We start from the raw sequence: 21,604 nt of genomic DNA, 5'->3' as shown, positions 1-21,604 counted from the left end.
TAGGCATGATCAATCGCAGCTTCACTTTGAAAAATGACACTTATCCAGTAGTCATGCATAGGTGAGAATTTGAGCTAACAAAATGTATAATTTTGTCGCCAACCCTGGCAACTTGACCTAGAAAATCCTCCCATGTTCTCCATTTCGATATCCCATGCCTGTTAAAGGCTGATTGGGAGGTACAATTTGCATAAACATGCACACATTTGTAACTTATTTTTAAGCATGTTTGTTGTCATATATGTTTTCAAACCCACGGCTTGCCACTAATTTTTCCTTTCTTTGTACAATCATTTTTGTTAATCACTTTGTGTGTGAAGAGCAGCAGCACAATCTTGATTGGTGCTTGACGTTTTTTAGAGTATCTCCGCAGGTACCTTCCAAATTCTATCCCAAAGGTAAGGTAAAATATTTGTCTAAAAAAATTTAAAATACTAGTGGCAGCATGTTATTTGGTTGATGAAATCCTGAATACAAGTACAAACGAAGATTTGACTTCTCTTCACAGATCAAATGAAAAATTTCCAAAAACCATATGTTAAACCCTAATCTGAGAAACAAGGTATACAGAAAACAAAAGAGGGATTGGTCTGGGTAGGGAAAGACTGCAGGTAGGGGACATAAAGGACAGAGGGATAGAGAGGTATTAGCAAGTTTCATATTTATCAGAGTTTTAAGTCTTGCAATTAGGAGCTAGATTAGTTCATCATCGTGCTCCCAAGTTTTAGCAGTCGTACTTGACTTAGCTTTGTGCCAATATCATATCATCATTTTCATTCGAGCCATGAAATGATTTTATGTTATTTTGTTTAACGTAGGATGAATGCTGTAATATCAATTCAATACCGGAATACCAATATTTATCACTGCCGAAACTGCGGATGAGTTACGAAGAAGCTGCGGAAGCATGACATTTAGGTAAGAGCTTAGGCCTTAAAGCTAGCTGCTCTGATGATGTAATAAGTTCTGAGTTGATGATGCTTGAGCAAGAGAGAGGGTTGTAGGTGGTTATTATGGGTTTTATTGATTTAATTGATTTTTGATGTTCTGGCGAAATTGATTTTAAAAGATGGTATGCTGAAGGGTTGGGGTTGGAGGCAGTTCTATTTATTTTAAGAATCTGGAGATGTTTAAAGGAGTTGATATGTTGTTGTTGCATGGATCAAAATCCCAGAATGTCGATAGCCATATGGTCTGAATTTTTTGGGTCCATGCTGATTCTTTTCCTTTGTTTTTGCTGCACTGAATGTTTGATTGGGTGGTTTTTGTGTGCTTGAATATGAAGTTTTGTTTTGGATGATAATGTTATCTATCAGAGTGGCGGTGTTTAGGCTTATGGCTGTATTATGTTTATTAATGCTCCATAGCTATAAAGTGTGCTGCAAAAGGATGTTGGTTTGAGATTCTGGACGTTATTTATAATCACTAATCTTTGTTGATGGTAACAAGGAGTTGATTTTACACACTAAGGTTGAAGTCTTTGAGATGCTGATGGAGGCTCTTGAATTTGATTCCAACAGGATGGCTAATGCCAAGGTAATCTTTTGCTGGGTTCGCCTTTAGAGTTGTTGGTTTACTGGTGTTTACCTATTTTTATATTTTTTTGGTGTTTTATGTTGTTGTTTATCACCCACACCACATGATTACAATGGAAAGATATAATGGGATAACCATAGTCGAAAAGCTAACCAGACAACCTAAATCCAAATAAAGTGTATATAAAATTTTGTTGAATGCTGGCCAGCAATGCAGAAGAAAGAAGTTCTTTTGGTGCTCAACCTTATTGCTGAAACTTTTGTAACAAGAAAACTAATCTAGTTGCTTTGTAATTTGTTTTGCTGATGTAAGTAAACTAGTTAGTTGATTTGCTAAGTGTTTAGGTGATAGTTTGGCTGATAACCCAGCTTATTCAAGTGTGCAAGTAATGTAATTCCCAATGTTAGTGGGAGTTGTTGTAAGTTTGGTATTTTTTTATTTGTAACTTAAGAAATCTTTGCTTAATGAAAAAGTGAGCTGAATTCACTTTGATCTCTGTTAATGCTTTTGTTTTCTTTCCATTTTCTCTCTAATTTTTTTTATCTTTGTTGCTAAAAAACCTCAAAAAATAGTATTGAAACTCTATCATTTTTAAGGGCCTTTTGTTCTTTGTTGATTGCTAAGAAAGAAAGAAACAAAAGTTGTCTTTTGTTGCTACAAAACTTGAGTTTTTCACCACCACCACCTGTTTTTGTTGGTGAAAACTACTACATATAGTTAGTCAAAAAGAAAAATTATTTGCAAACTCATAATTTACGGAATGTGGTTGAAGTTGATGCAGAGCCACCTCCATTGAGAGCTAACCCAACCATAGCTCAAATCAGATAGCATAGTGAGGACTGTGCTAAAAAATACAGAGTAATGTCTTGTTTGCAAAATGGAGTCTATGATGTGATCTTCACTAGGATAATGGCATGTGACACTTCTAAATAGGCTTGGGAGAGGTTGAAGGAGGAGTTTTAGGGGTCAGATAAAAAAAAGGCAGCAATAGTTGATCAACTTGAGAAGAGACTTTGAAAATTTGAAGGTGAAAGAGTCTGAATATATCAAGCAGTATTCTGATAGGATAATTGCCACAGTCAACAACATCAAATTACTTAGAGATGACTTCAATGACAGAAGAATTGTTGAGAAATTTATTACAACTCTTCCTGAAAAATATGAGTAAAAAATCTCTTCATTAGATGAGTTGAGGGATTTGTCAACTATCTTATTGTCAAAGTTGATAAATGCTCTTTATGCACAAAAGAAAAAAAGGGCCAACAGACTAGAGGAGCATTTCAAGCCAAAAGCAAGGAAAACTCGAGCTCAAGCTACAAGGGAAAGAAACCTTGGTCAGATAAAAGGGAGAAACCAAAGAAGGATGTTGGAAAGAAAAAGTTCCCACCATGCATTCATTGTAAAAAGTCCACGCACTTGGAAAGATATTACTGGTACAAATTTGATATCCAATGTAAAAGTTGCAAGCAACTTGGCCACATAGAGAAAGTCTGTAAAAATAAGGGAAAAGTACAACCATAACAGCAGAATCAAGCTCAAGCTACTGATGACATTAAAGCTTAGAAGGAACATGTTTTTATTGCATCCTATTTTGCAACCTCAAGCAGGGTTAGAAAGAACTGATTAATTGATAGTGGCTGCACTCACCATATGGCATATGATAAAAGAATGTTCAGAGAGCTAAACACCAATTTTGTTTCAAAAGTTAGAATTGAGAATGAAAACTTCATTGAGGCCAAAGAAAGATGAGAGGTTGTGATCAACACTCACTTAGGTATCAAAATAATCTCATATGTCCTTTTTGTACCTAAAACTGACCAAAATTTGCTTAGTGTTGGCCAGTTGATAGAGAAGGGTTATTCTAATAATTTTAAAAACAAAGCTTGTGTGATTGAGGACTTACTTGGTCAAGAGCAAGTAATAGTTTCTATGACTGATAGATGCTTTACTATGGATGTAAATTAGTTAGATGTGAAGGCTTATGCTAGTTTAGCTAATGAATCATGCTTATGGCATAAAAGATTAGGGCATGTTAATTATAGATCATTTAGTTTGCTGCAAAAGTTGGATCTGGTTGAAGATATATCTAAAGTTTGATGTCAAGGATGAAGTTTGTGAAGTTTGCCAGCTTGGGAAGCAGATCAGGTTTCCATTTCTAGTCAACAAAGCATGGAAAGCTCATAACAAGCTTCAATCGGTCTATACTAACATTTGTGGACCTATGAAGACTTCCTTTCTAAGTGGTAGCAAGTACTTTGTATTGTTTGTCGATGACCGCACAAAGTTTTGTTGGGTGAATTTCTTGAAGCAAAATTCAAAGGTAGATAATTTCTTTTGCAAGTTTAAAGCCTTAGCTGAAAATCAAACAAACTGTAAGCTTAAGGCCTTAAGATCAGACAATGGCACTGAGTACTTGCTAGAAAAGTTTCAAAAGATTTGTAAAGAGGATGAAATTTAGCATCAATTAACCACAATTTATACACCTCAGCAGAATGGTGTTTGTGAAAGGAAAAATCAAATAGTGCTTGATATGGCTAGATCCTTGTTGTTTTAGAGTAAATCGCAAAGTAACTTTTGGGCTGAGGCAGTAAATACCTCAGTGTATCTTCTCAATAGACTGCCAACTAATGTAGTAAAAGACAAGACACATTTTGAAGCTTGGTTTGGATACAAACCATCTGTCTCATATTTGAGAGTGTTTGGCTGCATTTTCTATGCACTTGTCCTAGCTAAGAAGAGAAGCAAGTTGGAAGGAAAGTCAATGCTTAGAATTTTTGTTGGCTATAGCAGCACAAAGAAAGGGTACAGGGTTTTTTATCCTTCCACCAAGAAGATTGTTATGAGTAGAGATGTGAAATTAAACGAGGGCAGTGTATAAAAATGGGATGGCACTGATACAAGTTTGCTTGTGCAAGATCAACAGGAAAATGATTTACAACCAGCTGAAGATGAAGTTTACATTGAAGAAGGGTTTGATGATATGCTTATTAGGGGTACAAAGTCTATCACAGATATTTATCAAAGGTGTGATTTGGCCATTTTGGAGCCTTCAAGATTTGATGAAGTTGTTAAAGAATATTGTTGGAAAGAAGCGATGCAAGTTGAAATGGAGGTGATACACAAGAATGACACAGGGGAACTGGTTGATAAGCCAATTTAGAAAAGAATTATTGGTATAAAATGGGTATTCAGGACCAAGTACAATGCAAATGGGTCACCGAATAAGCATAAAGCAAGACTGGTTGAGAAGGGATACAACCAACAATATGGTGTTGATTTTTCAACAACCTTTGTACCAATTGCAAGGTTAGACACTATAAGGCTTTTATTTTCCTTACCTACTCAAAAGCAATGGAAAGTACATCATCTTGATGTAAAATATGCTTTTTTGAATGGTTTTTTTAAGGAGGAAATCTTTGTTGAATAGCCAGAAGGGTTCAAAGTAATTGGTGAAGAACTCAAAGTCTACAAGCTCAAAAACGCTTTGTATGGCCTAAAATAGACTCCAAGGGCTTGGTCGACAGAATTGATGCTATTTGTCAAAGCTTGGGTTTGAAAAGAGCATCAGTGAACCTACTATTTATTTTAAGAAGTTAGAAAATGAGACTTTGCTAATTGTCTCACTTTATGTGGATGGTTTTCTTGTGACTAGTAGCAAAAAGGGACTAATTGCTGAGTTTAAAAAGTAGATGCAAGATGTGTTTGAGATGTTTGATTTAGGGGAGATCCTACTTTCTTGGTATGGAAGTTACTCAAACTCAAGATGCTGTTTTTATAAGACAAAAAGCATTTACCTTGAAGATTTTGACCAAGTTCTGCATGGGAAATTGCAAACTAGGAAGCACTTTAGTGGCATTGTAACACCCCACACCCGAGTCTTACACCGGAACGGGATATGAGACGTTCCCTCACTTAAATACATACATTCCAACATTTTCAAAATTATTAAGACTTGATCAAACTTAAAAAATTTCAAACTTTGTTTAAATTTCTTAACAAGGGCCTACGAGGTCTCCAGCGTCCATTGGAAACCATTTGGAACCAACTTGGGTCCTTAAACTGACTAAATAAAAATGATTCTTGAAACAAGGCACACGTCCGTATAGAAGGGCAACAAGCCCGTGTGGTTATTATAACATGGCCGTGCTGATGGCTCGTGTGACATACACGGCCTAAGCAACTAGGGACATGCCCGTGTCCCACGTCTGTGTGAAATAAATTTTAAATTTGAACCTACAGGGGTTTTCACACGGCCTGACACACGCCTGTGTCTATGGCCCGTATCCTTCACACGGCCATGACACGCCTGTGTCCTAGCCCGTGTCTAAAAACCTTGACATTCTGTTTTAGACGTCAACATCCAATAAAGGGTACACCGCCAAGGCACACGCCCATGGCCAGAGGCCATGTCCTCTACACGACTGAGACACACGGCCGTGTCTCTGCCTGTGTGTTTACTACCATGCATTCTAACTAGAAATTTTTACGTGCAGGGGACACACGGCTGGACAACACGCCCATGGGGCTGGCCATGTGTCACATACGGCCTAGACACACGCCCGTGTGTCTACTCGTATAGATAATATAGGGCTATCTACCAAGCCCTTTGCCACCCTAAAACACAACATAACAACAACCATAGCTAAGGTCTATATACAATTTATATATTTCATCTATACTAATAATTCTCATTCATGAAAGACTACTTTGCATTCATATAATAACCTTCAATATTTGTAACACCCCTAACCCGTCTCCGTCGCCGAATCAGGGTTACGAGGCATTACGAAACCAAGCTCACATAAACATAACTTTAATATCTAATTCCAAATGCAAGTCCAATTCATGAACATATATAATCAAATTCAGGCATGGAAGTTAAACTCTTTTCGCATTGCTATTTACACAATAGGATTCAAAATTATCCAAAACATTATCAAGCCTATACATGCCATAAGATCGAGTTCAAATATTTAACAAAATACCAAAAGAAGTCGATAGTGTGATGGGCGGTGCTGATGATCCCCGAGCTCGTAACGCGTCTCAAAAAAAAAATCTATAAAAACGAATGAACAAAAGCAAACAAAGTAAGCTTTTATAGCTTAGTAAGTCTACAGCATATCTATAATACATATAAAAGAATCATATAATTCTTTAAGTAAATTTATTGAAATTACAATCATCAAATATGATTACTAATCAAACACTACTTTATTGAGTCATTTTGTTTAAGTCTAAAAGGATGTATATTTATCTAATACACATAAACGGACAAATGTATATACATTATATGCATATAATCAAGTTACTAGCATAATCCTTAACAGCATATACTGATTTCTAGAGTACTTATTGTTCGCACTTCATCGAATCCATTTAAATACAACTATTCAACTACATATATCAAAAGCCAAATTTTTATGCTTATCATCCATAAATGCCGAATGCACATATGCACCTATACCCATCTATGCCGAATGCATAGATACATACACTTATTTTCACCTATGCCGAATGCATACACATAAATATATTCACCTATGCCGAATGCAACATATATATATATATACATATCTATCAATTGCTTAGACCAAATATATGTATATATATATGCTCATCAAGTTAATATGACTAAAATCATGTGATTGAACATTTATGTATACATCGATTTCATATAATCAAAATCATAGAGGTATCAATTGTATATTATCACATGCTTTAAACGGATTCACCGGCATTTAGCCTACTAGGTTTTAAAACCTGATTCAATACACCGGCTCTTAGCCTGCTAGACTTATAGTCCGAAATGTGTCACCGGCATTAAGCCTGCTAGACTTATAGTCTGAAATGTGTCACCGGCATTAAGCCTGCTAGACTTATAGTCTGAATAATTTCACCGGCATTAAGCCTGCTAGACGTAAAGTCTGAATTATGTCACTAACGATAAACCGAATGATACTGAGCTTTAACAAAAGAATCTCAATTCATAGGAGTTGTATATCATAATGGTATATAGAATTCACATAAAAATTCAGCTCAATAATTTATAAACTATATCCTTAACCCACATCGGTATAAAAAGTTCAGTCATCAAATTCAACTCAATATCTAAATTATACATCCGAATATATATATATATATAACTTAACACATTGAAGCATACTATTAATATCGTACTTTCGAACACATTAAGATAATCCAAGCTAATAATTTCATCTCTTCAACCCCGTTCAAGAACCTTTACAAGAACATACATACCTAATCGAATCTCCCTTTTTCATATATAAGTTTCATACTTAAATTTATCACAAGAACATATACATGCATAGTTGCATAGTCGAACCCCTTATAAACTTGTATAAATGGCATACCTAAGTTCAATACGAGAACATATAGATGTAGATTTGCATAATATATATAATTCACTCATACTTTTAATTATTTCAACTATCATATTTTTAATTATAATTCATCCAAAAACAGCTCATATACTTATTTATATACTGATTTTATGACATTAAATAGCTAATAGACTTACCTCGGATATCAGCAAACACGATCGACTATTCGATTATCTTCGACTTCCCCCGATCCAAATTCGTTTTCTTCGTTCCTTGATCTAAACATAGTCAAATTTAACCTTTTTATTCATCAAAACATTCATTTGAGTCCAACAATACATAAATGGGAAAATTACCATTTTGCCCCTAACATTTTGCACTTTTTGCAATTTAGTCCTTTTTGCACAAAACACAAAATACATAAAATTTGCCCATAACACACAAGGGCCGAATATTCATGGTTCTCATACAAGTCCACACATTGCATTTATTTCACATTTTAGTCCCTCAAAAATTTATTTTCACAATTTAGCCCTAAATACTCAAATTCATCAAAAATACCAATACAAAACATGTTAATCTAAGACATATCTTCCATTATTCATCATCAAACATCCCAAAACACAAATATTCATCAATGGCATAATTCAAAATATTCATCAATTCACAAAATTAAGACATGGGTTTTGAAGTATTCAAAGCAACGATCTCAAAAACGTAAAAATCATCAAAAACCGAACAAAAACTAACCTTGAATTAAGCTTCAAAAGATGGCCGAACCTAGCTTAGGTTTCTTTCTTTTTCTTTTCTCTAGTTTCGGTCAAAATAAGATGAAAAATGTGGCTTTTAATTTGTTTGTCTTTTAATATATTAACATTATAATATAATATATTATTATAACCTTTATACATAATATAAAAACTATAATTTATAAGCATAATGCGATCCACTATCTTGAATAATGGCCTAATTTCCTATTAAGGACTTCACATTATAAAGACATTAGCAAGTTAGCACTTTACACATTAATTAGTCAATTTCACATTTTATGCGATTAAGTCCTTTTATTCAATTAAGCACACAAACAATAAAATTAATTCACGAAATTTTCACACATGTAAATTAACATATAATAAACACATGAAATAATATTAAAATATTTTTTTAACTCGGACTTGTGGTCCCGAAACCACTATGTCCAATTAGAGTCAAAATCGGGCTGTTACAATATTAGCCACTTTTCATGGCCTTGTACTAAATGAGTCAAATATTAAAGCAAGCCAACACATATGGCCCCAAAATAATGTGACACTAAAACAAAATCAAAGAGTCCTATACATGCCATAATAAAAATAAAGAGAACTAACTATGCCAAGTGCTTCGATTGATAGTGTGATTGATGCCTCCTACAACTGTTGATTCACGAGCTAATTAGGTGGCACTATAAGAAAATGGAAAGAAATAGGGTAAGCATAAAGCTTAGTAAGTTGCATGAAAATAAATATAATGACAACTTTACCAATCATCATCATCATGCTCATAATACAAAAATAGGTATAAGCACAACTTACTCGTCACTATCCAATACCATTAACATAGCATATACTAAGCTCACATCTCATACATTTCAAATAGGTACCTGTACCACTCACAACATGGTTATACTTCTCTTGTTTAACTTAAATTGTAACTCTCACAGTTGAATCATTTGAAATACTATGGGATATTTACTAAACCTCAAACACAGGGTATAATGCTAATGCCATGTGCCAGACATGGTCTTACACTGGCTTATCCATCAAGTCAATGTTATGTCCCAGACATGGTCTTACACTGACTTTCACATATCGGTGCTGATGTCATGTCCCAGACATGGTCTTATACTGACATATTTTGTAGCCGATGCATGTCCTAGACATGTCTTACACTGGCTTACATCTCGAGGTCGATGCATGTCCTAGACATGTCTTACACTAGCTCTCGTCTCAATGCCGATGCCATGTCCTAGACATGGTCTTACACTAGCTCTCATAATGTGGCCGATACATGTCCCAAACATGTCTTACGCTAGTACACAAATGACCCGAGTGTTATGGCATGAATAACCTATTTATTTCCTAAAGTTCAACGGGAATTCTACTATCTCAATATTCATCATAGATAATTATTTCCACAAACAAGTGATTTATACCATATCAAATTAAAAACATATAATAACAATGTAGTTGTATTATTTACATACAACTTACCTCGGTATACAAAATGTAGGCTACTCGTTCGGCTTAGTCCACTTGCTTTGCTTTTCCCCGGTCTAGGCTCAGATTTTGCAATTCTTGATCTATAATGATAAAAATTCACAAATTTAATCATTTTAATAATCTAAGTACTCAACAATTTATAATTGGGCAAAATGACCATTTTGCCCCTATACTTTTGTAAAATGACCATTTTACGACTAGTTTCAAAAATTGATTTTTATCGAATTTCTTCATATCTTAATCCTAGCGAAACCCTTTTTACTCTTATAGCAACCCAAAATTCATATTATTTCTCATATTTACCACTTAATTTTTCAACTTATGCAAAATGGTCCCTAGTTAGGGCTTCCATGAAAATTACTTCACAAAAGTTGTTTATTTCACAACCATAACTCATATTTTTCCATAAAATTTCATAAATCAACATGTCTACTATCATGGAAAAACCCTAGACTTTTAACCATTTTGCAAAATAGTACCATTGTTAGAAAGCTCATGCTATAATGACCTCAAAAGTATAAAAATATTCAAGAAAAGCCCCCAAAATCACTTACTTGTGAAGGCTTTAAGTTGCTAAAATTTTGAAGCTCCAAAAACCCTATAATGGCTAATGTTTTGGGTGGTGAAGAGAGAGAATTGAAAAGATGATAGCTAGCTTTAGGTTTATTATTATTTAATTCTTTTTGTCACTTAACATTTGACCTTCCCTTAATTTAAGGCTCTATGTCCAGCCACTAATATAATATTGGTCTATTTGCTCAATAAAGACCTTTAATTTAATGTTCCATGACTATTTGACACTTTTAGCTATCTAAATAGGACTTTTGCACTTTATGCGATTTAGTTCTTTTTTTACGATTAAGCTCTCAAACGCTAAAATTTATTCACCAAATTTTTTATGCATTCATATAATAATGCCACAACACGTAAAATAATACTAAAAATAATTTCTCCGACCTCGGTCAGTGGTTCTAAAACCACTGTTCTGACTAGGCCCAAACTCGGGCTGTTACAGGCATAATGTGAGAAGCTGATCACATGATTCATAATAAGTAATAAATATTTATAATGAAGATCAAACCTAGACTAACTATTATCACGACGAAAAGGCAAGTGCACCTATCGAACAATAGTATAGTAACGGCAAGACCGGGATATCGTACCCAAGGGAACCAAAAGTACTAGTAATAACTATCTTTTTATTATCTAGCCTAAGAATAAACGAGTTTGTTTTAATTAACTAATTATTTAAACTAAGAACACACAGAGAAAAGAATTGGGGAATTGCTTTTGGGAAAATCGATTGACTTGAGACAATACCTAAGGAAAAATCCACCTAAACTGTACTTGTTATTCTGGCTCCGAATCGGACGATTTATTCATTCAACTTGTTCCGTAGAGATCTCTAAGTTATGTTATTATCCCTATTCAAGACTAATAACGTCTAATCCCTAAATTGAATAACCGAGACTTTTCTCTAATTAACACTCTAGGGTTGCATTAACTCGATCTATGGATCCCATTATTAGGTTTCACCCTAATCTTGCAAAATCTTGTCACCCTATTTCTAGGCGCACAATCAACTCCGCTTAATTATGGCAAATGTACTCTTAGATAGGGTCTATTCCTCCTCTGAATAAGAGCGTGTCTTGAATCAGTATCCTGTGATATCAAAACAAGAATTAAGAACACATAATTAAGAACAAGTTAAATATTTATCATACGATTCAGAAAATAATAACAAGATTCGTCTTAGGTTTCATCCCCCTTAGGTATCTAAGGGGTTTAGTTCATAATAAAATAAGAGTACATCTCATAAGAAGAAAGAATACAAAACATAAAGAAAACCCAAAACTCCTGAAGGGGAATTGAGGAGAGATCTTCAGTATTGATGATGAATCCGGCTTCTGAGATGGATCAATCGGCTTCCTTCGGGTAATTCCTTACCCCTCTTCTCCGTCTACCTTTTTTTCCTTCTCTAGTGCGTATTTATAGGCTTTGGAATGCCTAGAAACCCTCCAAAGTGGCCTTTTCTGAATTGGACTTAACTTGGGCTCAGCAGGGACACGCCTGTGTGACACGGCCGTGTGACGTGATTACCAGGCCGTGTTCGATCCGTTAAATTGCACACGGTAGTGTAGGTCAATGGCCAGGCCGTGTGAATCGTGAAAACTTGGTCAACACCCTCGAAAGACACGGGCGTGTGAGCTGCCCATGTGGCAAGGCTTAAGCCGTGTCATCTTCTCGATTTGGTCTGTTTTGTCCCTTTTTGGCTCATTTTTTGCTCCTTTTGACTCTTGGTGCTCTCCTGAGTGCAAAACATGAAATTAAAGCATTAGGAGCATCGAATTCACCAATTCTAATGAGAAATCATCTATAAAATGCATTAAACATGGGGTAAAAATATGTATAATTTACGGTTTATCAAATACCCCCACACTTAAGCATTTTCTTGTCCTATAGCAAAATTCTCAACTCATAATCAGAATAAATCCTTCTCAACTTATAATTTCTATTAATAATATCTCAGATTAATCCATAGGTAATCATACATTGAGAATTTAACTAAAAGAACATAAAAGTTTCAATCATTACAAGTTGAGTATTTAATCATGCAAACATAAGTGTCTCCCCTCATCTAAGTAATTACCTTTGATTCAGAATGTCACAGAGTTTTCACATCCTCACTACAGATTCACTCAAATCACTCGAGGTGTTTAAGGACAATAAATGAAGCACTCAATAGTTAATAATGAAAAGTCATTACCATAGGCTTGCATGAAAATCAAATCTCTACCACTATAATTTAATATGATACATTAATCAAAAGGTCTTTAGAGGGTTGTAATGAGGTTTGGTTAGGGGGTGTGGCAACAAGCTGAAAGAAAGGGTTAGAATCGAGATTGAATTGAAAAATTGCCTAACTAGAAAAAGAGTTAACCTTCACTTGCGTACAACAGAGCTTCTTCTCAAAATATGGAATTATTAATATTTTTTTTAAGAACAAGTTAAATAAAGAAGAAAAATATAGCTAAGTAACTTTTCCAACTCAGATCTCGACAAAAATAGGGATTAAATTAATTTGGGAGATTTCAACAATAATAGGTTAATGGTTAATATTAAGGGTAATATAAGGAATGACTTGTTAGGCTCAAGGGGGTTTACTAGGGGTTAATCGTGGAGGTAAGCTTTTCATAGCATGAGTGGGTTAATCCTAAGTGCCTTAATCATTTTGATATATCAAATCAAATGGTGTGGTCTTGACATGCATAATCAAGCAAGTTCTAGAATAACACTTCAATACTAACGCACTCAAAGCAATAATAAAAGTGAGCATGAAAAGATGAATAGATGCTCAAAAGGCTCAAAAATCTTACAAAAATTATGGCTTTTTGATGTTTAGACTTGTGAATTCTAATTCAAAGTAATACCTCGACTTAGAGAAACAACCTATGATTTTAATTTCTTAAAAATCAACTTATCATGCTTGATTCTCTAATGTCTTAAAGTTTAAATAACCAATGCATAAATCCCTATGTTTTAATTCAAGATATATCAATCAAAATCATAAATCAATTAAAATTTATCCTAAATATGATATGAGAGTTTTTCATGAGAACAAGGTGATTATTTAGGGATTTTTTCTGATAGTGAAATAAATACCCCTCCACACTTAAGATGTACATTGCCCTCAATGTACAAAGATGTTAGAGAATAAAAATAAGATAGGGAGAGAAGTGAAACTTCCTGTATGATGAATTCCTCGAACTAAGAGTTTTGGAGAGTGATCGGTTTGAAAGTGGAGGAGGATACTCCGGCAGTCGTAGAGGTTCATTAGGTCATAAGTCCTACGCCAAAAGAATATTATATCTAGTGGTAGCTATGGTCGTGGTCGAGCAGGACATGGCAATCGTGGAGAGCCTTCCCCGGTGGAGTTGTAGTTCCTATGTGATGATGAGCTTAGGAATTCTATATAACTGTGATAAAATTAGGAACTTTTTAGGAGATATTAGGAAGTATAAGGATTCGAAAAGAAATAACTGAAATAAAGAATAAAAATAAAATTCTACAATCTAATAAAAATAATAGAAATAGTTTCAATAATAAGTAAAAACAAAAAATAATAAATAAATATTTCTAAACATCTTCATCACTGGATGGTTCACGAGGCGGGACTGGCGATGAGATGGGAAAGTGTTAACAACTCTGCTGTAGAGTAGCATCAATATGGTCAAATTGTTGAAAACACTGAAGCTCGAATCGGGTGAGGTGCTCAGAGATGTTAGCATATGAAGCTTCCACATGAACTGGACGAAAAGGTGGTAGTGGCTGAGAATAGGGATCAGGGAGTAGAGAAGGGGAGATTTCGGCTAGAGCTTTGGAAAGAAAGAGGAAAATGAACAGTGATTTGCTTATATAAGGGAGGGCCACACGGCCTAGGGCCACGCCAGTGTCCTTATGAGGTTGAGCTCGTGTGTTTCGAATTTTGAAATTTTAGTTTGTGCTTGGCTACTATCCCACGCCCGTGTTTCTTGGGCGTGTGTGGTACACAGCCATATGGCACGGTTGTGCCTAGCTTTATTCGCTTCTCTCACGCCCGTGTCGAAGAAACAGAATCAAGCCTTGTCTCTGGTATGCCCGTGGGTTTCTATTCCCACGCCTGTGTGTGTATCAAATTCACCCACGACCATGTCGCACAGCCGTGGGGATTCAGCGCATTCCATGTTTTGGGGAAATCATTTACCCTGTTTTCGCACGGCCGTATCACACGGCCGTGTTTCCCTCCGTGTTGGTACACACGGCCTTAAAGACGGCCGTGTTACAGGCCATGTGGTGCTGGGAACCTGTGCTTCAAATTCTCTGTTAGTGACCTAAATGTTTAAAATTTGAATTTAAAATAATTTAAAATGATTAGTACTCGGGTTGCCTCCCGAGAAGCGCTTGTTTATAGTCTAAGCTCGACTGTTACCTTGTTAGTATACTCAGGGTGGTTTGTGGAGTCGTAACTCCTCTCCATTGACTTTAAAATCTTCACCGTTATGAAGTTTGAGACGTTGTCCGTTTACTTTGAAAGTACCATATGATGGGTGACTTACCTCTATCGTGCCATATGGATGAACAGTTTGAATTACGAAGGGTCTTGACCATCGGAATTTTAGTTTCCCGGGAAATAATTTGAGTCTTGAGTTGTATAGTAAGACAAGATCTCCAACTTCAAATTGTTTCTGTTGCTTTAAACGAACATCATGGTGCCGTTTTGTTGCTTCCTTGTATAGGCGTGAATTTTCGTATGCATTAGCTCGCCATTCATCTAGCTCGTTCAGCTGCATCAACCTATTTTTTCCTGCAAGTTCGGGATCAAGGTTTAGAAATTTAATAGCCCAAAAAGCTTTATGTTCTAGTTTGAATGAGAGATGACAACTTTTTCCATAAACAAGTCTGTAAGGTGATGTTCCTATAGAAATCTTAAAAGCGGTTCTGTAAGCCCATAAGGCATCGTCTATTTTTGTTGCCCAGTATTTTCTATTTGATTCTACCATTTTTTCAAGGATCCGTTTGAGTTCTCGGTTTGCTACTTCAGCTTGTTCATTAGTTTGAGGATGGTATGGGGTGGCCGTTCTATGATGAACTCCGTATTTTTTAAGGGTTTTTTCAAATTGGGTATTACAAAAATGAGTGCCCCTGTCGTTGAAAATTGGTCTAGGTGTTCCGAATCTCGAAAAAAGTTTTTTAAGGAAACGTACTACCACTCTAGCATCATTAGTAGGTAGAGCTTGAGCTTCTACCCATTTGGACATGAAGTCAACTGCTACTAAGATATATTTATTTCCAAATGAACTAGGGAATGGGCCCATGAAATCGATACCCCACACGTCAAATATTTCACAAAAAAGCATATAGTTTTGAGGCATTTCATCACGTTTAGATATGTTACATGTTCGTTGGCATTTGTCACATAAAGTAACTTACCTGATAGTGTCTTTGAATAACGAAGGCCAATAAAAACCTGATGCAAGTATTTTGTGTGCGGTCTTTGTTCCACTATAGTGTCCGCCAGTTGGCCCTGAGTGGCAGTGTTCCAATATTTTTGATATTTCTGATCTTGTAATGTATCTTCTAATGACTTGATCTGCACATCTGCGAAACAAAAATGGATCGTCCCAAAAGTAGTTTTTAACATCATTAAAGAATCGCTTCTTTTGCTGGTGTGTTAACCATTTTGGGATAATGTTAGCAGCTAAAAAATTCGTGATGTCTGCAAACCAAGGTACCTCGGAGTCAGATATAGCGAAAAATTGTTCTTCAGGGAACGAATCATTTATTTCCATGTCATCTAGTTCTCTGGTACTGGTTTTCTCTAGCCTGGACAAATGGTCAGCCGCTAGATTTTTAGCTCATTTCTTGTCCTGAATTTCCAAGTCAAATTCCTGCAAAAGGAGAATCCATCGGATGAGTCGAGGTTTTGCATCGGTTTTAGTTAAAAGATAGTGAAGGGCTGAATGGTCAGTGTAAACAACAACTTTAGACAATATGAGATATGATCGAAATTTATTAAAAACAAAAACCACAGCTAGTAAATCTTTTTCCATGGTAGTATAGTTTTCTTGTACAGCTGTTAAGGTTTTGTTGGCGTAATAGATAGGTTGAAAATGCTTGTCTCTTCGCTGTCCCAGTACTGCACCTACTGCAAAATCACTCGCATCACACATTAGTTCAAATGGCAAGTTCCAATCAGGTGCAATTATAATTGGAGCATTAATTAATTTATCCTTTAAAGTATTAAATGCTTCTAAATATTCATGATTGAAGTTAAAAGGTATATCTTTTTCTAGCAATTTAGTTAAAGGCTTAGCTATTTTAGAAAAATCCTTAATGAATCTTCTATAAAAACCAGCATGTCCTAAAAAGCTTCTAATAGCCTTAACTGAACTAGGAGGTGGTAATTTCTCGATTGTTTCTACTTTAGATTTATCCACCTCAATCCCTTTACTAGAAATTTTATGCCCTAGTACAATACCTTCTTGAACCATGAAGTGGCATTTCTCCCAGTTAAGCACAAGGTTTGTTTCTTCACATCTTATTAAAACTCGTTTTAAAATTTTAAAGCAGAGATGGAAAGAGTTACTGAATACCGAAAAATCATCCATGAAGACTTCCATGATATCTTCCATGAGTTGTTCGAATATAGCTATCATACAAGGCTGAAAAGTAGCAGGGGCATTACATAATCCCAAAGGCATTCTACGATAAGCGAACGTACCATATGGGCATGTGAATGTCGTATTTTCTTGATCTTAAGGAGCTATTGGGATTTGGAAGTAACCAGAGAGTCCATCTAGGAAGCAGTAATACATGTTTCTGGATAATCTTTCTAACATTTGGTCAATGAATGGCAAGGGAAAGTGATCTTTTCTTGTGGCGTCATTTAGTTTCCTGTAGTCTATGCAAACTCTTCATCCCGTAACCGTTCTTGTTGGAATTAGCTCATTCTTCTCGTTGGTCACAACCGTCATGTGTAACACCCCCACGCCCGAAACCGTCATCGGAGTCAAGCTTGAGGTGTTACTAAACTTATCTTACATTTTAAACAACTCTAAAACACTTATTTTAATTTTCGGAATAAATTGTTTTTCTGCGTCATGGTTGCTTAAAAATTCATTTCTTGAGTTTCAAAGCTCAAAATTAAGATCCGTAAATTTTTCCTGAAACTAGACTCATATATCTATCTACTAATTGTTTTCTAGAATTTTTGACTTGGCCAATTAGTACAGTTTATTAGTTAAATTTACCCTGTTTCAAAACTCGACTATACTGACCTTTTCTTACTATGAACCATGTTTCTTCCTGTACAAAATTCATATGACTAAGACGTTTGTTTCTCTTAAAACTAGATTCAACAAGGATTCTAACCATATAAAGTAAACCTTCTAATTAGTTTTGTAAAATTTATGGTGAATTTCAAAAGTTGAAACAGGGGATCCAAAAATCGCTCTGACCCTATTTCACTAAAACTCAGATATCTCATAAAATATAATATCTTTACCTGTTTTGCTTATTCCATAAGAAAATATACATAATAAGCTTTAATTTCATATATTATTCATCTTCAAAATATTTTTCTACAATTTTTAGTGATTTTTCAAAGTTACATCATTTCTGTTACTTGAATCTGTTTTTAGGTTACTTTCACATTTTTCATAATTTTCATGTGATAATCACCATTCAACCATACATATTAATAAACATGTATATCATCGGCTATTTTATTAGCTAATCACTAGCAAGTATTTACACATCATTCATTGTTCATATTATACCAAAAGTAGCTAAGTTTCTATACATGCCATACCCAAAACAAAACGTCTAATTATACCGAGTTATTTCTTTGATAGTGTGATCGGCCTCCGACGTTTCCTTCGATCCCCGAGTGACTAGATAAGTACTATAAGAAGAAGAAAATAAAGAGATTAAGCACTAGGCTTAGTAAGCTTACAAGCAAATAAATCACAACATCCAACATAATGGATAATTATGCATAATATCATCTAACATCATAAATTTCTTTACTTCTCAATTTATATCTTCTTCTTTATTCCCTTACCTTCTTTCTTACCTGACCTTTCCTTTTTCATAAGTATAATCTACTTTTCCTTTGCTGTTAATTCACTGTAATTTAACTCGTATCCTGACCCGTTGAACCACTTGGAATACTAAGGATACTAGGGTCGTTTCTGTCTATCAATATCTAGCCAATGCCATGTCTTTGACATGGACTTACATGAATTATTCATGTCTCTAATGCCATATATAATATGGACTTACATGGCTCAATCCTGTCTCCAAAGTCATATTTCTAATAAGGACTTACATGGCTCAATCCTGTCTCTAAAGCCATATTTCTAATATGGACTTACATGGCTCATTTCTATTCTGTCCTGTCAACCCTAATATCCTAACATTCCTAGGGTTCAACCGGGGCTTTCTAACACTTTTCCTCTGTCACTTCACCTTAAATTCGACTTTAAATATTTTCATAACATAAATATATAAATGCTGGAAATTGACAATAATAATGTAAAATAAAAGAATATTGCATTTATTTACTGTAACTTACCTTGATACAAAATGTGACTAAACTTTACAATTTAGTCCTTTACTTTTTCTTTTCCCCGATCTACTCTCGAATTTCGTTCTTCTTGATCTATAATAGCAAATTTAACTTTTTTAATATTCACATTTATTAAAACAGTCCGTGACCCAAACTTTGGCAAAATTATATTTTTACCCCTAAACTTTCACATATTTGCACTTTTTCCCCAAGGCTCGTAAATTAAACTTCATCCTATTTTCTTATGTTTTATGACATGCTGATCATTTTTCCCTTCTATGGAAATATCAAAATCACACTCTAACATATACTTATGACTATTGGTATTTTTTTTCCGATTTAAGCCCTTTTACTCGTTTTCACTTAAAACCGAGTAGCATAAGTTGTTTAACATAATTTAAAACCTCATATTCTATCATAAAACACCAAAATACACAAATTTCAGCTATGGGTATTTTTCCAAATATGAACCCTAGGTTGAATTATTGCTAGAATAAGCTTAATCAAGTTACCGGGACTCCAAAAACGTAAAGATCATTAAAAACGAGGCTTAGAATCACTTACTATGAGGCTTGAAAGTTGAAGAAACCCCAGATATGGAGGAGAGCAAAAATCGGCAGAAACTAATTGAGAAGATGACCATTTTTGTGTTATTTTTCCCTTTTTAATTCATTTAATATCCAAATGACCAAATTGCCCCTCCTTACTAAACTTTCAAAAATTCCTTCCATGTCCTAATTTTTGTCCATGAACTTAAAATTGGTCAAATTGTTATTTAAACCCTCCTAATTAATATTCCAAAGTAATTTCATACTAAAAACTTCTAGAATGCAAGTTTTGCAAATTATTCGATTTAGTCCCTAACCTCAACTTAAGCACTTTATACATAGAATTTCATCACGAAATTTTCACACAATCATGCAATCATACCATGAACCTAAAAATAATAATAAAATAAATTTTTCTACCTCAGATTTATAGTTTCGTAACCACTGTTCCGTTTAGGCCCTATTTGGGATGTTACATCATGCCTCCTTTCTTGGGAACAACCTGCACTGGACTTACCTAAGAACTGTCAGAAATAGGATAAATAATTCCAGCATCTAGAAGTTTAATTACCTCAGCTTTTACAACTTCCTACGTGTTGGGGTTTAGACGTTTTTGAGCTTGCACACATGGTTTGTATTCATCTTCCATTAAAATTTTATGGGTGCAAAAAGAAGGACTGATTCTTTTAATACTTGGATTAATTCCTCTTTCTCATTGGGTTGCAAATTAGAAATAATTATAACTGGTGATGTAGAATTATTTCCAAGAAATGCATATTCTAAATGGTTTGGTAATTGTTTAAGTTCCAGTTTGGGAGGCTCTTCAATCGAGGGTTTTTGCTTAAGTTCATCATTGATCTTAATACCCTCGTATTCTACTTGTCTTGACGGATGGTTATTAGGTTCCTCACCTATTTCCTCGTCTTGAGCTGGACACGGTTCTGTCGTCTCCTATTATACAATTTCTTGAAAAGAGTCTTAAGTAATATGATCAATAGAGTCAATGAAATAACATGAATCATCTTGTTCCCTAGAGAATCTCATAGCATCATAAATTTTAAAGATCATTTCCTTTTCACCTACTCTAAGTACCAATTTACCGTCACCCACGTCAATCACGGCTCTAGCAGTGGTTAGGAATGGGCGCCCTAAAATTAAGGGTACTTCCACATCTTCATCCATGTCAAGCACAACAAAATTAACAGGGAATATAAATTTATCTACTTTTACGAGTACGTCTTCTATAATACCCCTGGGATATTTAACAGATCTATCGGCCAATTGAATACTCATCCTAGTGGGTTTAGGTTCCCCAAGACCAAGTTGTTTGAACATTTTATAGGGAATCAAATTAATACTAGCACTTAAATCAGCTAGCGCTTTTTCAATATTCAGATTGCCAATTTAGCAAGGGATAGTAAAACTTCCTCGATCTTTTAGTTTGGTTGGAAGCTTATTTTGGAGTATGGCGGAGCATTCCTTGTTGAGTTCTACTGTAGATAAGTCCTCAGACTTCCTTTTATTTGTTTAAAGCTCCTTTAAAAATTTTGCGTATGTAGACATCTGCGAGATAGCTTTAACAAAAGGTAAGTTGATATGTAATTGCTTAAAAAGTTCAAGAAACTTACCGAATTGTGCATCAATGCGATCTCTTTTTAATTTTACTGGATATGGAACCGGTGGTGAATATTCCTCTGGTACTAGTTTGTCACTATTTTCGGGTTTTTCTTCACTCCTTTCGCTTTCCACGGCTTCTTGTGCTAACTTTTTTTCAGATTCAACTAACACTTTCCCACTCCTTAGTGTAACTGC

This window comes from Gossypium hirsutum, chromosome A03, assembly GCF_007990345.1.
Source record: "Gossypium hirsutum isolate 1008001.06 chromosome A03, Gossypium_hirsutum_v2.1, whole genome shotgun sequence".
NCBI classification, from domain to species: Eukaryota; Viridiplantae; Streptophyta; class Magnoliopsida; order Malvales; family Malvaceae; genus Gossypium; species Gossypium hirsutum.
The sequence above is the reverse complement of the archived record's forward strand: the minus strand, read 5'-3'. Positions refer to the sequence as shown.